General features: G+C 43.5%; 1 non-coding gene across 1 annotated transcript; it reads right to left on the minus strand.

Moving 5' to 3' along the window:
• Positions 1 to 12546: 12546 nt before the first annotated feature.
• trnas-gcu (transfer RNA serine (anticodon GCU)) lies at positions 12547 to 12628 on the minus strand. The gene has a single exon. It is a non-coding gene; the product is annotated as a tRNA-Ser (tRNA).
• Between the last annotated feature and the right edge of the window lie 667 nt (positions 12629 to 13295).

The raw sequence follows: 13295 nt of genomic DNA on the forward strand, positions 1-13295 counted from the left end.
CGTGTTTGGCCGTTCACTGACACACAGCCTTCCTGAGAGCTGCAGTCCTTCCCCACCTTTATTCAGGCAGCACTGTCCTTCCTGTGACATGCCCCATCTAGAATGGAAGGACAGGTATCAATACCCGCACTTGGGAACGGAGCGACAGTTTTAAAATATTTACACTGTCCCCAGCGGAGAATTGAGCCCTGTGATAGGTGGGGATACTAACTACTATACTACCCAGGACAAGAGTGCCAAAGGAGGCCCTTCAACCAAATGTGGCCACACTTCTCAAATACAACTGCGTAATGAACTGAATCACATTTCACAATTCTTACCCCACAGCCTTATATGTCTTGGCATCACAAGCTCACATCTGAATATTTATTCAGGTTGTCAGGGTTTCTGTCGCTCTGAACAATGCAGACAGTATATTCCAAATTCCAACCACCCACTGGCTGATAAAGCTTTTTCGCACATATTCGCGACTGCGCCACTCAGTTCCTCTGATTCTGGGGCTGGGAATTGGGGCTATGTGGCAGCAATGGTTACTGCCTTGTGGGGGAAACTGGTGAAGGAGCCGATGTTAAACTGCATTACTATTGAAGCATACATTTCAACAACACCTGCACTGTCCCCGAAGCTTTTGATGTTTTGGAAAAATCTACTGATCTCAGCCTTCAGCATATGAATGATGGAATCACCACAGCCACTGGGGGAACTGATATTAAGTGGTCAGCCCATTCTGAGTTCCCACATATCTGCCACTGTTCGCTTAGCACTGATATTGTGCATTTGGTGCGCTGCCTAATATGTCCTATGAGACTGTACTTATTGCACACTGTCAGTGCATTCATCTGTGGGATGCTGTGATCGTATAGTGGTTAGTACTCTGCGTTGTGGCTACAGCAACCTCGGTTCAAATCCGCGTCATGGCAGTAATTACTCGCTCACATCTCTGTATTTCATATGCCAGAATTCAAATCCACCCGTTCTCAGAGATTTCACTCCCTCCTACGATCACTAACCGAACTTTTCATCCCATATCCCCATTACATTAATTTAGAGATGCCGGTGTTGGACTATGGTGTAAAATGTTAAAAACCACACAACACCAGGTTAGAGTCTAACAGATTTAACTGAGCACTAGTTTTCGGAGCTTTGCTCTTTCATCATGTGGTTGTTGACTCATTTTCTATTTCATTAAAGCACTGCAGAATCTAACACAGACTCTCACATTGATACTGTTCACTCTGTGCTACTGCGGTCACTGTTGCTGGGTGAACGTGCCCCAACCACACCACCGGGACCTGCAGACCAGTTGATGCATTTGGTTACCACTGTTGTGAGGCCAGTCCTCGTGTAGCAGCTTTTACTGATATGGACTTGCGATTATGGGTGGTCAAGCTCAGGAAAATGATACAGGACAATATCGAGGAAAAGCGACTTCATTGAGAAAGATTAGCTTCACGGGTTTTTTGAAATGGCCGAGCACTATTACTCCTGGACTGTTAACTCAGATACCAAGCAAATGAACCAGGGATCCGGGTTTTAATCCACCAAGCCAGGTGTTAGAATTGAGACTCAATACATATCTGGAATTACGATTCTAATAACATCTATAAATCCATGGTCAATTGTTGAAAAAACAAAACCTTCGTGTTCACTGACGTCCTTTGAGGAAGAAACCTGCCATTCTTATCTGGTCAGGCCTCGATGTGACTCCCGACTCACTGCAATACGGTTGAGTCTCAACGCCCGCTGGGCAATTAGGGATCGCAATCAATACTCCCGAGACAGCGACGCCCTCATACTGTAACCGAATTAAAAAAAGTCAATTTAGCTCTCGCTAGATTACTGTGTGCAGTTCTGCAATTCACAGTATAGCAATGAGGGGATCGCACTGGGAACGTTGCCGGAGAGATTCACTGGGATATTGTCTGGGCTGAAGAGTTTCATTTATGAGGAGAGATTGGACAGACTGGGGTTGTTTGTCACTGAGCAGAGGAGATTGGAGAAGATATGACTGAGATGTACAAAATAATGAGGGATATGGATAGGATAGACTGAAAGAAGCGTTTGTTATTGATGGAGGGATTGAACACCGGGGCCAAGAGATTTTGGGAAAAGGCAGAAAGGTTTGATTATATGTGCGGAAACGGTCAGAGATGCGGAAACTCTTTTAACCTGAAAAAAAATTCAGATGTGAATTTGTGATGCCAAGACATATCAGACTATGGGCTAAATAATGGAAATCTTGTTTCAGGTATTTAAGCACTTGTGTTGGGCAAGTGCGGCCACAACAGGCTGCAGGGCTCCCTTCGATTTTGTTGTCTTCCACAGTATCGTGGTTCGTGTCCCCGCCTGTCACTGGGCTCAATTCTCTGCTGGGGGCATCGTAAATGTTTTAAACCTGTCGCTCTGTTCCCCAGTGAAGATATTAATGCCTGGCCTTCCATTCTCGATGAGATATGTCACAGGAAGGACAGTGCTGTCAGCATCAGCTGGGGAAGGACTGCAGCTCCTGGGGAGAGAGTGTGTCAGTGAAAGTGCGAACAGTAACTTCTGCAAACTCCACATTGTGTTTCGTGTTGCAATGAAAACCACCATATAGAGGTGTTCTTGACTGTGTGTTTATATAAAGCAGCAATCTGAGGAAGAAAACAGAGTAAACCCATTCAGATCTGAGTGCAGAAACATTTCCAGCAGCACTGATGAGTTTGTACAGCGCTGAACCGCGTTTGGATGCATTGAGCTCGGTTTGAGGGCGCAGCTTGCTTTCACTCGGCTGAGTTGCCAGTGTATAAAGCCATTAAACATGTTACAGATGGTGTTGAATATGATTGTACATTTGCTCAGTGGTTCGCACTGCTGGTAAATCTGTAGGTTAGGTGGATTGGCCGTGTTAAATTCGTTGATGTGTTCAGGGAGTGAATTTAGTAAGTTAAGTGAGTTAGCCATGGGTAACGCAATGATAAGGTCAGTAGTCACACGATGCCAGGTTTCATTCCAACAGGTTTATTTGAAATCGCAAGCCAGAGGCATGCCAGGATAGAGAGGGGAGCTAGGTCTGGTTGAGATGCTGTTTCGAATGTCCCTACAGACCTGATCGGCTGAATCGTACTTTCTGCATTGTTGGGAATCTGTGATTCTGTCAGAGAGGACACTGCCAGCGCTTACTGGGCTGCGAAGACATTAGAGACGATGCTGACGGCGTTTAGTGGGGATGGAATTTTATTTATTTGTGTGTTGGAAAATTTGAAACTGAACCAAGGAAAACCGAATGGAAGTTTTCCAGAGTATGTGAGGTTTGGAGAGAGTAAATAGGTTGTAAATTCTCTTTTTCAAGTTCGCAAATTTCTGAACGTCAGGCCTTCAAGACCATCGATGTCGGGCAAAGAAATAATGAGAGCAGAATTTCTGTCACTCTGAGAATCCATTTCCAAATATTTGGAGAGACACATTTCGAGAAACAGAAGCAGTGAGTTTCACCAGGAGAGACAGCCTGTGGCCAGGTAAAAGTGTAAATGTGGGGTGTGTGTGTGGGGGGTGGGGTGGGGGGGGGAGGTGTGTGGGCGGTGGAAGTTGTGAGGAAACAATGTCTAATTTGGACGAATTTAGATGTGAAGAAATATCGGAAACGTATGCAGCTGAATAATATTGAGCAAAGAATCATCAGAGTTTTGAAAGATTTATATTAATATTCTACATGAAACATTATAAATGGAACTGAGCAGGTTTTGTATATTGTCAAGGAAAGCTATTCCATAATGAATAGGAAGTGACCTGTCTCTTGGAGATCGGTTTCCTGCTTTAATCCCACGCCTGAAAGATGGGAGGACAATCGCCATGACGTTGTGTCCATTTGATACCCACTGAAATCTGCCAACGTAACTGAGCGTCAAAACTGGCATCTTGTTTTGTAGTTTAACCTACTGTTTTTCTCATCAGTATTTTCTTTAAGCTGAAATAAATTCGGAGCAAAATTGAATGCACCATTAAACGTTCCAATGATATAAATCCAATTCACTTCCGATCATTGCAATGAACAGAGTGAAGTTCCAGCAAAATTAATAAAATGAAATGAAGAAAACTGCATTTCCGGAAATTTTACCCAGTTCAGGTTCAGCCTTATGAGAAAGCCCATCGAGCTAAAACATCACCTTCACTTCTCTCTCCATATATACTTCTTCACGTGAGAGAGAAACTGTCTGAAGAAATTATGCGTCAAGACTAAATATGCGTGTGAATGTGACGGCAATTTCATGTTTGCTAGTTCATTCTGAGACAGTTCTGACTCGGAATGAATCAAGGACAGGTATTCCTTCTAAGGACGAGGTCAATTCTTTGGATTTTGCTGGTATTATTATTCGCTGAAAGCAGAAACATAATGGTGTGGATTCGATTCCTCTCAGGGAATTTCTTATCCCCTGGGTGCACCATAAGTAATCTTGATGTGGTCACATGTGAGCCCCTTTGCAATGGGCTGAAGTGGCCCAGAGGTGAAGGCGACGGGTTGGTCTTTCATTGTGCATGTGTGGATTTGAATCATACTCTGGCTGTTACTTCTACCAAAAACAGCTGTGGTTTTCGTTTGTGCCTCGCATCTTTAGTATACATTGGATGGAGAATCTTGTTCTTGCCCTTCATTGCCCCGGAGATTTGTGATAAATCGAAACCTCATCAAAGTCGAAATAAAGCAATTTGTTTCCGTTGTAAGTTATATTGGGATAATGAAAAGGAGTGCACACGTTTCTTTCCTCCTTTCATTCCATCTTGACTTTCTATGAATTTACATCGAATGAAAGCAATACAAATAAGGAGAGATCAGGTGCAATATTTTATCCAGTTGGATTGTGAATTTTAATGTAACACACCACACAAACTTTTGATCAGTATTTTAAACAGTCAATTGAATTGGAACTGCAGAAAACTTTTCCAATGAAATGAGCCTTTCATTCTTTCACAATCTTTTGCTGTGTGCATCATACCGGGATCCGTCATCCAGCGTGATCACCAAGTTGGCAACAATATTAGATCCACCAATTTTCTTTAGCAACCACAACTTCTGCACATACACATCTGTGGTGTGCCCAGTGCTATTTGTTGTCTCCAGGCCACAGCACATTTCTTGTTTATGAGCTTATAAGCCTAGTTCCTGATCTGTCTGATCAGTTTGAGAAACGTTTTCTATCACTTCATCCGATCCCGTCAAAATTCGAAACTTATCAACAAAGTAAGGCATTAGACCAAATGATGCAGTAGTGGAAGTCGGCCATTCAGACCATCGAGTCTGCTCGAACATTCAATGAACTCATAGCTGATCTGATAATCTTCAACTCCATTCTCTTGCATTGCCTCGACAAAGCATTATCGTCTTTCTGATCTGTCTGGCACAGTTTGAAAATACACAACAACTCAACCTCAACAACAGTTTCGGTAAGGAGTTCCACTGTTTCACTGGCCCCTGAGCAAAGAAATGACTCCTCATTTCTGAATTAAATAGGCAAAATCTAATTCTGAGTTCATGTCCTCTGGTGTTCTCCTCATACCAGAGGGTAAACCACCTGCCCATAACTACCCTGTCAAGATCCCATGAATATTGAACGTTTATAAATGTTATCATGTGATTGTACAGGTCGCCTCCGCCTCCTTAGTTTTAAAGAGAATAATCCCAGCCGAACCAATCATTCCACGAAGCTCCGTTTTCTCCTGTGTTGACAATATATCAGAGGCGGAAAGATTACAGTGAATGCGTGGAAATACGTTTGCAAGCAGTGGGTGGCTGAAATCTGAAACACAGTGCATGCAAGGATCGGAGAGGCAAAATCCACATAACTTTCCGAAGTATTCAGATGTGAATTTGTGATGCCAAGACATACAAGGCTCTGTATCAAGTGATTTAAAAAGGGGTTCGGATAGTTAAGCGATTATTATTGAACAATACAGGTACTCAGTTACAAGAGTGGGTTATTAATACCTGTCCTTCCATTCTCGAACGAACATGTCAGAGTAAGAACTGTGCTGTCTGAATCAGCGTGGGGGAGTGCTGCTGCTCCCGGGGAGACACAATGACAGTGACTGTGCAAACACGTGACTTCTGTAAGCTGTACCTAGAGTCGGTGTTGGAATGAAAATCATTAGGTAGTTTTGCTCGTAGTGAGGTGTTTACTTATAGAAGGTAGCTCAGGAAAATATACATTCTACTGCCCTTTCCCCACTCGCCCATACCACTGACTACCGCCACTATGTAGGACAATTTCTCTCTGAGCACCATCATCCAGTCCTCCTTGGCCCCCAACACTTCCCCATATGGCACAATTACACGAAATCTCAGAAGATGCAATGCTACTTGTTTACGATGTCTCTCCCCACTGTGTAAAGTTCCAGTGATTTATCTGCCTCTCACTCAATTTAGCAAACTGCATTTCCTGCTCACAATGTGATCTCGTCAAGACTGGGGGGAGAAAAACAGAGCGGATGACCAGCGCGAGTACACCTATGTTCTGTCTGCAAACAGAAAAAGAACTTGAGCTTCGAGATTCCTGTCACTGCAAATTCCCACTGTGTTCCTATGCCTCCATGTCAGTTTGGTCTGCTGCAGAGCTCCCGCATGGCCTGTGCAAGTTGGAAGATTGGCACGTCATTTGCGAATGAGAGACCGTGCAATCTTCAGTACCCAACATGGAGTTCAATCATTTTAGACCCTGCCCATCTTCTTTCACGTTTCTGCCCCATCTACACATACCATTCATTCCAAAGGCGGATGGTTTGGCTCGAAAATTTCTCCCCAGATGCACTAGACCTGCTGATTTTGTTCCGATATTTCTACATTTCTTTTGATAACTTTATTCTGTTGTGATTTCCAGCCTTCAGGAAACGTGCGTTTGGACGGGATTGTGGTCAGAGGAGATTTATCAACGCGGTGCCTGAGCTCGACCATTCCCCCTGCGAAGATAAGCGAAAGTGAGGGCTGCAGGTGCTGGAGCTCAGAGTCGAGAGTGTAGTGCTGGAAATGCACAGCACGTCAGACAGCATCTGAGGAGTAGGAAAATCGATGTTTCGGGAAAAAAAAACGACATTCCATTGCCAGCCGATGCCTGGAGGAAGAAAATCTTTTGTTCCACCTTAGGACCCTGCAACCATACGGGATAAATGTGTATTTCAACAGCTTCCTCATTTCACCTCCCCCAACATTATCCCAATCCCAAGCCTCCAGCTAGGCACTGCTCTCTGGACCCGGCCATCATTGCCCCTCCGAACTACAACCTTCTACCTCTCTTCATCCATCTATCGGTTTCCCAGCTACCTGACCACCAATCCCATTCCCCTTCCTCAACCCCGACTCAAAAGCCTCATTCCTGATGAAGGGCTTATGCCCGAAACATCGATTCTCCTGCTTCCTCGGATGCTGCCAGACGTTCTGTGCTTTTAAAGTACTACACTCTCGCCAATGCAAAGATAGATGAGCTCGACTGGGGCTCTCTATCTGAGAGCGGAGAAAGCTGAGAGAGAAATTGATTAACGTGCACAGAAATGGAATAGATATGTTTGACAGGAATAAACTTCTTATGGGAAGGGTAAATAACCAGGGTTATAGATGAAACGCTACAGGGAGGATGTTCAGTGAAGATTTAGGAAGAATGTTTACATCCGGAGAGGGTTGTTTGTCGGGAACTCACTGTTTGAACGTGTGGTAAAGCTAAGAGTCATCCAAATACTTCGGGAGAATTTAGCTGAACACTTGAGGAGCTAGAGCATGCACGGATAAGGACCAGGTACTGGAAGGTGGGGCGAAGATAAACAGATATTTATTGAAAGACTTGAATACTGTAACTTCCGGTGCAGTAAAATGGAGGCTAGCGCAGCTCAGTGGCACAATGAAAGACGTGGTGGACATCTACTGCATTGTTAAGATCGCGATTCACAGTTTGAGGGTTTGATTCCCTCCAGAATCGCAATTTTGTTCAGATTTGAGTTGATTCAATGATTGTTCTGCTGCTTCATCGTCAGTTCCCATCGTCTGGAGTTCTCGTCCCTGCTACTGACCAGAGAAGGTTCCTCACTTTCTTGGTAGTGAGTTTTAAGAAATCATATCATTTGAAATATGATCAGCCAGGAATCGGCTGCTCATTCACAAAACCCACTGCAGATACCCACTGTCTTTCAACACAGTTCCCTCCCACGGTTGCACAGAGTGCTTCGATTTATTCAGTGTCTTTTTCCATTTGCGCGATAGGTTGATGTAGATGGCTGGGAAAAGACATTGACCTGTTCGATCAGCCGTAATTATGTCAAATGGGTAGCGCTGGCGGGTGAAATGGCCCCCGCCTATTCCTCTCAGTCTGTCCTGTTTCTGACAGAGGGTTTTAAACAATAGCATGATGAGGACAATGTGAATCTACACCACGGAATACCAAGGTCCTCCCCTTTATCCCACCGCTCTCACAGCTGCTGTTGTAGCTTCAGATCAGACAGTGCAGGATTCTCCTAGGTGCTCGTTCAAGCTGCATGCTTCTTCACACAGGTTTCCAACTAGACACATGGAGCAAACTGCCGGTTAGATATTGGGGATTCAGGGACAGATTTCTCCTTTTTCTGACTAGAGTTCTGACCACGGTAATAAACATTAATTTCGGGCGTTCTGTATCTTACTCTAGATTCTTATCACTTTACAACTTAAACTGAAATTCAATTTACTCTTGCATGACATTCTTATGTCTTCAGTATTCATGAAAACTGTGCATTATGCCCTTGGATGAAGCCATGGTGAAGATTAATGATGAGTGCAGTGTGTTTCATGTTGTCTGTAGGATCTTGCAGAAGCGTGTTCGTGAAGTGTGGTTGAATCGAATTCTGTGCTGAATTGAAGCCGACCGAGTGAGAAGCCCTGTGATAATGTAACATTTTCTGTAAACAACGCAGCGACCCTTGGAAACCCAGTTTTCAATCAAGTCTATTTTGCACAACATTTTTCTGTATCCCATTAAATCAGTGAGTATTAAAAGGACTCAGTCCCGTTCCTGGTCATTGTGACCAAACGAACAAGGCAATCGATGCCAATGATAATGATGCTTGACATCGACAGGTGCATTCCTACTCACTAGAGTCACATTGTATTACAGATCACGTAAGCAGAGGAGATGATAATCCTTCTGGCACCCTGAGACAGTGCGACAATTAATCCCACGTCATTAGTCTCACTCTATACCAAAAACCAGTTAGCCAACGGACTGAGCTAACCAGCTTCCATTCAATGTAAAGCTCAAACAAACAGCTCAGCACATTAACAATCTGCAGTAATTCACGATTGAGTGGGTTGGTTTCTGAAAATTAAACGTACCTTCTGAACAATGAGTGAGGCTATTCCAAGATTGCCTTCTCTGACTGCGCTGGGACATGACTGATGTTCTCAATGATATGGAAGTGCCAGTGTTTGAGTTGGGTAGACAAAGTTAAAAATGACACAACGTCAGGGCATAGTCCTTCAGGTTTATGTGGAAACACGAGCTTTCAGAGAGCCGCTCCTTCATCAGGTGGGTGTCTTTCTGCAGAAACTTGATGCGTGTGTCAATATGCGCGATAGTTTGGAAGATCATGTGGACTTTAACTGACCGTTCGTGGTGTCGATGATACCCATGACTTAGATGTGTTGGTGGTGGACTGGGGTGGACAAATTTAAAAATCATACAAAGCCACATTAGAGTCCAACAGTTGACAACCACCTGATGAAGAAACAGTGCACGGAACACTGGGGCTTCCAAATATGCTTGTTCAATACAATCTGATGCAATGTGATTTTCAACATTGAGAGCTTTTGGTAATGTTTAATTGATCGAAGACAGTAAACGAATTTTCGTTCGTGGAGATTAAAATTTCAAATATTATCCACCTCAGTGTAACAAAAAAAAAGTTTGGATGTGTGTTGAATCTCCACAATGCGCTTGCGCCAAGCAAAAGTTGAACCTGCACCCGCCTGATCCGTAACCAGCTATACGAATGGCTGTACCACTGGCCAGATGCACAGCTGAAATTTTACACGCTGCAGAGCTGTGGTGCTGACAATGACATGAGCAATAACAGTAACAGTCACAAGGTGAACAAAGAACAAAGATAATCACCATCAATGATCCATTTCAAATTGTCTTAAAAAGACTACCATTCACAATTTGAGCAGCCAATCAATGAGGTCGCTGCTGATCAAAAAAATTGCAACTTACTTTGCTGCGTTTTCACCACAATTAGAGGTAAACTCCAGCCCAATCATAACATCGCATATTCCTATTAATTTTCAGATTTAGATTACGTTAATGACCTGTCCGTATTTGCAGGATACTGAACAACATGAAATGAATGAAAACGTTCTTCCGGTGATGTAATCCAGTGCAGAGTCGGTCAGAAAAGAAAAGACAAAGACATGAAACATCATTCCCATTTCTCTCTGTACCAATGCATTTTCCTGAGTTGGATGTTTGCAGGACTTGTCATTAGTATCGAAAGTATTAATTATTTTCCTGGGAAAGTTTATTCATAAATCAATTAACATCTGAGTTTTGAAACCTATTTTACTTCAGATTAAAATAGTTGAATATCCTTTCCCCCAGCCTAATGTCCCAATCCTCCCTTCTCTTCCATGTAAATATCAACTGCTCCAGATGAGGTTGGAGCCCCTAACCTAAGGTTGCAATGCTCCTTGCTGCTCCATGTCAGTAGCAGCTTCTCCAATTTAAGTTGGAGCTCCCAGTCTGATGCCTCAATGCTCCCTACTGCATGTCGATAGAAGCGGTCCAGTTGAGGTTAGAACTACACTCTCATGGCCAAATGCTCCCAGGTGCTACGTGTCATTAAGAGCTGGTCCTTGTGAGGTCGGTGCTCCCAGTCTGATGTCCAAATGCTCCCTCCTCCATGTCAATAGAAGCGGTCCAGTTGAGGTTGGATCTATCACTCTGATGTCCCAATGCTTCCCGCTGCTACTTGACATTAAAAGCTTCTCCAAGTGAGAGTGGAGCTCCCAGACGGATCTCGCAAAGCTCCTTGCTCCATGTCGACTGAAGCTGCTTCAAATTAGGTAAGATCCCGCAGTCTGATGTTCCAATGCTCCCTGCTGCTTCATGTCAATAGAGACTACTCCAGGTGATGCTGGATTTCCCAGTCTGATGTCCCAATACTCCCTGCTGCTCCACGTCGATAGAAGCTGCTCCGGGTGAGGTTGGATCTCCCAGTCTGCTGCCCCAATGCTCCCTGCTACTCCAAGTAAATAAAAGCTGCTCCAGGTGTGGTGGGAACTCCCAGCCTGCTACCCCAATGCTCGCTGGTCCATGTGAGCAGACGCTGCTCCAGATGAGGTGGGAGCTCCCAACCCTTGCAACTCACACACTTCTATACCAACTTGGAAATAGTGCCCACTGACTATTTCCACCATTGGAGCCATTGGTGGAATATCCGCAACATGTGAATTTAATGTCATTTTTCGTCAGCACCGAATCATTACTTCCAAAAGACATTCTTTCTTAAATATTGTTTATCATGTGCGTATTGCAGTCAATCCGAAGTTAGATCATGGTGCTAATTGATGTATGCTCAATAAAAATTACATCATATTTTTCATGTTGAGTAACTGCTACTTAGCAAGGGCAATGTTTGTAATGCAATCACACTTTTATTCCAGGTGAGGGAATGTGGTTTGTATTATTTAAAATGAACTTGTCCACTGTGTACAATGATGAAATGGATCTCAATTTCAAAGAAAACTTGGTTATGTTGTCATCCATCTTGACATGTGGTGTCCTCTTCTTTCAACTACACGGGTATTAGAACGAAACGTCTATTAATGACATGCGTATAAAGACACATTCAATCATTTTTCGTGCTAATGCTGCATGAATTTGCGATTATTGATCCACAGTTTAGGTTCAGTCCCTGCAGTGAACATGCTACTTCTCCAGTTGTTCATTGTTCAATGTGATGCATCCAGTATGTGCATAACGTTTTGGAGCTTGCTTCCCACATCTTGTGTTTATCTGTGTCTTGTGTCCAGCCTTCATCAATGGCGAGAGCAACGGGCGAGGGAGAGACCAATGTGTAAGTCTCTCCGTATCCATGCATGGCACCCATATCTGCAATTCTCTACTGTGCATTTATAGCCAGTTCTCGGTGCCCCAACCCCCACGCCCTGCCCTTTTTGAAATATTTCCATTATTTTGTGTTGTCGCGCTGTACTCTTCTCACCAAGATGAATAACTTCTACTCAACCTGCTCCAGATTTCATTTGACAAAACAGTCATTAAGAATCCCATTACATAAACATGCCCTTCGCATATCTTGTATTTTGGTTTTCCTGGATCTCTTTCATATGATAAAAGGTCACAGCAGCTTGACATGAAAAAGAAAATCGCGTTACTTTTCATTATCCCAATGCGATCTACGTTTCAATGCAGTTTAAGCAACTTACTCAAATTATTCTTTGGGATTTTATAATAGCGTCGATGCATATAAATTGACCATTGGAGTTCCAATTTCAATAAGACAGGCGTGAGCATGCAAAAATAGCAACTTCGAAAACGGCGATGAGAGTGGGACTCGAACCCACGCATGCAGAGCACAATAGATTAGCAGCCCATCGCCTTAACCTCTCGGCCACCTCGTCACATATAATAGCAAGTGTATGAAGTTATGAATAAGTGAATTGCGTAAATTATGCAGAACAGCAGATATTTCTTCCTGGTCTGGTGAAATGCTAAATAGCACAGTACTGTCCCAAGACTATGGTCTGGCCTCTGGGTTGTGGGGCAATGGCATTCCCACTGTGACACTCTGCTCACAGTGATCTGAACAAAAATGAAGAAAAGACAATGAAACAAAGTCTGTTGAATTCTGTGAAGATTTGAAGTCAACGGAATGAAGAACCCGAGAAAGCAGGACGTGTTCCTTCAAGAAAGAGTTGGATATAGCTCATAAGGATAGTGGACTCAAGGGTTATGGGGATAAGGCAGGAACAGGATACTGATTGAGGATGATCAGCCATGATCATAATGAATGGTAGTGCTGTTTCGAAGGGCAGAATGGCCTACTCCTGCACCTATTGTCTATTGTCTATTAAATTGCCTGTGAGGAATTGTTTTCCAGACTGGAGGAGAGTGTATAGTGCTCAATGTCATTATTCGGAACACCTTTCTTCTGCTCAGATGTTTTTGACAAGCACTTCTGTACAGAACAGACACTTTCAAAATCCTAAATAAGACTAAACAGACAATTGAATTCAACAATGCAAAAACCTTGATCTGTATCATTTTCCTGGGTCATGCAACACCAAG

Source organism: Hemiscyllium ocellatum, unplaced genomic scaffold, assembly GCF_020745735.1.
Source record: "Hemiscyllium ocellatum isolate sHemOce1 unplaced genomic scaffold, sHemOce1.pat.X.cur. scaffold_1068_pat_ctg1, whole genome shotgun sequence".
NCBI lineage: Eukaryota > Metazoa > Chordata > Chondrichthyes > Orectolobiformes > Hemiscylliidae > Hemiscyllium > Hemiscyllium ocellatum.